This window comes from Corylus avellana, unplaced genomic scaffold, assembly GCF_965113065.1.
Source record: "Corylus avellana unplaced genomic scaffold, dhCorAvel1.hap1.2 HAP1_SCAFFOLD_216, whole genome shotgun sequence".
Taxonomy (NCBI): Eukaryota; Viridiplantae; Streptophyta; class Magnoliopsida; order Fagales; family Betulaceae; genus Corylus; species Corylus avellana.
Window position 1 is genome coordinate 6,361 of NW_028290603.1, and position 6,140 is coordinate 12,500.

Genomic DNA, 6,140 nt, shown 5'->3' on the forward strand with positions numbered 1-6,140 from the left:
AATCTTGGGGTAAACGGTTTCTTCTTCTTCTGTTTATTTATGCTCAACTCTTTAATTCTTCTTATACATCGAAGACGAGACTCAATAATTTTACTGCAAATATATATTATATAGCTGTTTTCTTTCACTCATATAACTATATAATTTAATATAATTTAATTCATTAATCCAAAATCCAAATAATGAATTAAAAATGAAGATATCTATGCAATTTATTTCAACTCTTTTTCTATAACGACTAGAAAGAAAGGAATAGGGAAAAGTTTATGTTTCAACGAATCGCACGTAGAGCTATTGATAATACACATAGGGTTAATGGTATTTCATAACTAATCGATTGAGCAGCAGCTCGTAGACCACCTAAAAAGGAATATTTATTATTTGAACCATATCCTGACATAAGAAGTCCAATGGGAGCAATACTTGAAACCGCAATCCATAAAAAAACCCCGATATTGAGATCGGATAAAACAAGGCGATAGTCAAAAGGAATTACTGAATAACTTAGTAGAATTGATATGACTGCTATGGATGGTCCGATACTGAATAAACGAGTATCTCCTCTAGATGGAAGAAGATTCTCTTTGAAAAGTAGTTTTGTCCCATCTGCTAGAGCTTGAAGAACTCCCAAAGGACCGGCGTATTCGGGTCCAATACGTTGTTGCAGCCCTGCGGATATTTCTCTTTCTAACCATACAATTACTAGTACGCCTATTGTGATTCCCAATACAAGAGTCAAAATAGGAACAAGCACCCATATAATTCCATAGACCTCTTTTAAGGATTCCACTCTGTAAAAAGAATTGATATCTTGTATTTCCGTTGTATCAATTATCATTTCAACGATCAACTTCTCCCATAATGATATCTATGCTACCTAGTATTGTCATAATATCAGCCAATTTCATTCTTTTAACTAACTGAGGAAGAATTTGCAAATTGATAAAACCCGGCGGGCGAATTTTACATCTCCAAGGAAAACCACTCTGATCCCCTATCAGAAAAATTCCCAATTCGCCCTTTGGGGCTTCGACTCTCACATAAAGTTCTTGTTTCGGCAATTCAAAAATAGGAGAAGGTTTTTTACTAATGAATCGATATTCAAAATCATGCCATTCTGGATACCTTTCTCTATCAAAGTATCGGATTTCTAAATTCTCATAGGGACCCCCAGGAATTCCTTCTAGAGCCTGTTGAATAATTTTTATGGATTCTGTCATTTCACCAATTCGGACTAAATAACGAGCTAATGAATCCCCTTCTTTTTGCCATTGGACTTCCCAATCCAATTCGTCGTAACACTCATAATGATCAACTTTACGAAGATCCCATTGTATTCCGGAAGCTCGCAGCATTGGTCCTGATAAACCCCAATTTATTACTTCGTCTCTACCAATAATTCCTACGCCCTCAACGCGTTCTAAAAAAATAGGATTTCGTGTAATAAGTTTTTGATATTCAGTAACTCCTGTAAAAAAATAATGGCAGAAATCCAAACATTTATCTATCCAGCCATAAGGTAGATCAGCCGCTACCCCTCCGATACGAAAATAATTATGCATCATTCTCATACCAGTGGCAGCTTCGAATAGATCATATATGAATTCTCTTTCTCTGAAAATATAGAAGAAAGGAGTTTGTGCACCAATATCTGCCATAAAGGGTCCGAGCCATAACAGATGAGAAGCTATACGACTCAATTCCAACATAATTACTCTGATATAACTGGCTCTTTTAGGTACTTGAATATTTCCTAACTGTTCTGGCCCATTTACAGTTATTGCTTCTGTGAACATAGTAGCTAAATAATCCCAACGAGTTACATAAGGCAGATATTGTACAATTGTTCGGTTTTCCGCAATTTTTTCCATTCCTCTGTGTAAATAACCCAATATTGGTTCACAGTCAATAACATCTTCACTGTCCAGAGTAACGATGAGTCGAAGAACACCATGCATTGACGGGTGGTGGGGGCCCATATTGACTATCATGAGATCTTTTCTTGTAGCTGGTATATTCATAAGTTTTTCCTCGATTCATTCTTCCGTGAATTGCGTAAAACGAAAAAAAAATTCATCAAAATTCAAGATCTAATAAATCAAATAATTAAAAATGACTCTTCAAATTAACGAAAAATTAAAAATTAACGAATTCTTGATTCCCGAATACCCAACCTATTAATTAAGTTTTTATAACGTACTCTATTTTTCTTTGACAAATAAGACAGCAGCCGTTGACGTTTTCCCAGAATTTTACGTAGACCTCTTTGAGATAAATAGTCTTTTCTGTGCAATTCCAAATGTGAAGTAAGTCGTCTTATTTTATTGGTGAAACTCAATACTTGGAATTCAACGGATCCCCTGTTTTCTTCTTTTTCTTCTTGCGAAATAATTGAGATGAATGAATTTTTTACCATAAATAGGAATCGCCCCTCTCTTTTTTTGAGATATTTTTATCGATATATATATATATTTCTTGATCAGTAATAATAATGCCACTCATTTGAATTTGATATACACAATAATCTTAATTTCGTTAAGAATTCTTAATTTTGTCAAATAAAATTACTTAATTTATTACTCAATAATCAATCCCATTTTAAAAATTGGATTCGGATAGGATATCCTATACAAAAGTATAGTCTATTTCTGTACTCACAAAAAAAAATAAACAATAATTTAGACTTAAAAAAAATCAGAAGATTTTGTTGATTCATTTTAGATCGAATTAATATAATGACTTTTCAATCGCGGATACATACGAATCCTTGTCATACTGAAACGACTGCCATTATTGGTATCAAACCAATAGCGATTCATACAAGCTAAATCTTCTAATCGATAATTGGGCCAAAGAAAGAACTTTAATTTAATTAGTTTATTTTTACCTCTATCAAGATTTTTTCTTTTATTCAACAAAACTTGATCGAAATTTGTTACCTTATTTCCATTGCATCCATTGCAAAATACTGTATTTCTATGGATATTGTTTCTATTCCTAGAATTGAAAAAAATTAGAATTCTCAATTCTCTACGATGCCTCGGGGATAAAATATTTTCAAGAACAAGCAAATCATAATGATTTTTGTCTCTATTTCCATTCATTTTTTGATGTATTGCAATGGATTCATAAAAATTCTTCTTATTTTTATCAACTAGGTATCTTTGATTAATTTGATGCTTACTCTTATGAACCAATGAAATACCTATGGTTTGATATATAATAAATTTTCCATCATTTTTTACAGACAGACGAACTGGTTCGATAATCAATATTCCCCTTTTCATCACTTCTGTAAGAGGTAAATCCTTATGGACTGTCATAATATCCAGATTAATTTCGTCCCTTTGAATAGCGGATATAACAATTTCTCTTGGATTTGTCATTCTAAGCAGGAGACAATATACTTTGATGTTATTGATGATTCTTTGATTTAAATAATCATTCCATCTCAATTGAAAATTAAAATACCTTTTTAGTAAGAGCTCAAGCTCTGCTTCTATTTTATTCCTGTATTGCTTTTTGTTTCTACGTTTTTTCATGTCTGATCCCGTATAATCTTCTTCAACATCTTTTTCTTTTTTTTTTTCTTGGTTTGAGAGAGCTGATTCAAGATCTGCTTGGTCCGCTAATTCTTTTTCTCCTTGATTTTTATTTTCTAATTCAAAAGTCTTTTTTTCATTCGATAATATAAAAATATCGCTTTTTTTCTTTCCAGTGATACTTTTATGTTTCTTAACATTTTTATTTACATTAAAATTGAAAAGAAGTAATTTGATTGGTATGACCCACGGTTTAATCTTATATGTATTATAAAGTATCACAAATTCTGGGAATAACCAAAGTTCTAGATTCGATATGGGACGACCTAGTATTTCTTCATTCATTCCCATCCAATCCACAAGAGGTTTTTTTTGATTGAATGGGTTAATTTTTTGATCTTGATGAATCGTGAAATAAAAAAGACCTTTCTTTTTCTTATCAATTTTATCGATTATTTGATAATTATTAACCCCAGTCTTAGTCTTAGTATTTTTATTTCTGTTGGTGACAGTATCAATATCGACCCAGGCCCCAATATCGGTCTTCTTTCTAAGACAAAAATTGAGAATTTTCCAATCAAAATATTTTCGATCCATATCTTTTTTTCTATCTATACTATCATCTTCTCCTAGATAATTATTGATAAGGATACCTTCCAGCATATCAAATAGTTTGTGTTTAGGCGTATTGTAAGTATAAGAAATCTCTTGGTTATTATTTACTTGTAATGGCAATCCATAAATATATGAGTCTTTCTTATCCTCATAATTAATCGATTTATATGAAAAAAGATCATATCTATATTGTTTTTTTAAATTTTCTTTTTGATTTAGTAATAAATCTATTTCAAAATCATTTTGTTTTTCATAATGAATTAATCGGTTTTTTTCATATGAATCACATTTGTTTAAATCTTTATTTTTAGCCGTACGGCATTGATATTGATTGACTCTATTTCGCCATTTTTGCGGTACTAATCGTGACCATCTAATCTGAGATAAATCATATTGATATTGATAATGATCCTTTAGCCAGTTTTTCCATTCATTAATTACAGAATTTCGAAGGTTCTTATGTTGTCTTAATTCGGAATCAAATATTTCTTGCGTTCCAACAAAATACTCTTTTATTTCATTCTTAAGAAAAAAATATGTTCTGTAATATTTAAAGACAGATCTTAACTTATATAAGTTACTGACTTGGGTTTGTGATAATTTGTAGAATACATATGCTTGTGACAAGTAAGATAAGTCCAAAAAAATATGTGAATTCTTATTAATACAAGGTGACCTTTTTATAGTTGAAATAAAGTTAATTATACTTTGATTTGTTTTATCAATTCTTTCTCGATTTGCTTCATTATTGTAAATGTATTTAGTAATAATTTTTTTTGTTAATTCAATAAAAAGCTGTGCATTGATTCTAGGGGTATTAATGATACGCAGAAAGATATACATAGATATCTTTTCAATAAAAAATTTTAAAAAATGATGGGATTTACGAAGTAATCGAATATTTTTTCTTTTTAATATCCGCCAAATATTTTTTGGTGATTCTAATCTTTTATCTTCATAACTTATTTTGTTAGGGTTAAGATTTATCTCTCGAGTTATAAACTCCCTTTTCTTGTCTTTTTTCATTTTTTCTATTTGATTTATGATTGTATTTGTTCTATTAGTTAGATTTTTAATCCTTTTTTCTGTCAATGAGTAAGTTGCCCAATCCATAGATCGAATTTCAATAGACGATTCGGGAATAATTTTATTATGTATTATCGAATCTTTTTCTTTTTTAGTTTCACTCAATTCGTATATTCCTAGTTTTTTCAATCCAAATAATATAATTTGGTTTCTTTTTGAAAATTCTTTTATTATTTTTTTTAGAAATATAATGCTTTTGAGGACCCATTTTTTTGTTTCTTTTGCTTTTGCTACATTTATAAATGTAGCATTTATAAAAAATTTTGTTCTTTCTTTTAAAACTCTTAGAACTAAAAAACATTTTTTTTTTAATTTGAATTTCTTTTTTTCGAATTCTTTAAAAATGGGTTCAAAAAAGGAAAGTTGTTTTCGGGGAGAACCACAAGGCAGTTCAGCTTCCATTCCCAAAACTGTTAAAAAACAAAAATCATTTTTTTGTCCTTTCCCTTTCTTTTTAATTGGATCTTTATGAGGGGATCGTAACTTAGATCTGTGCCAAGGTTTCAGACGAAAAGGAAATAGTATCTTTATCTGAATACCGTCTGTTAACCAGTTTTTCGGAAATTCTTTTTCGGATAATTGAACGCCATTATAGGTGCATTTAACATGGATTTCTTTATTCAAATCCTTTAAATCCTCGGACCATTCGGGAAATTGAAATAATAATATACGAACAATATTTTTAGCTATTATTAATGAAGGTAATAGAATATATTTTCTAAAAATTGATTGGATTACTAATAAAAAACCTCTTATTACTTGAGCAAAGAAAAAGCTATCCCAAGCTTCTGCTATTTCTATACGAATTTTTTTCTCTCTTTTGTATTTTTCGTTTTTGTCCTCCTCTTTTTTCTCACTTTCTTTTGTCTTTTCCTTTGTATAATCCGAAATTTTTAA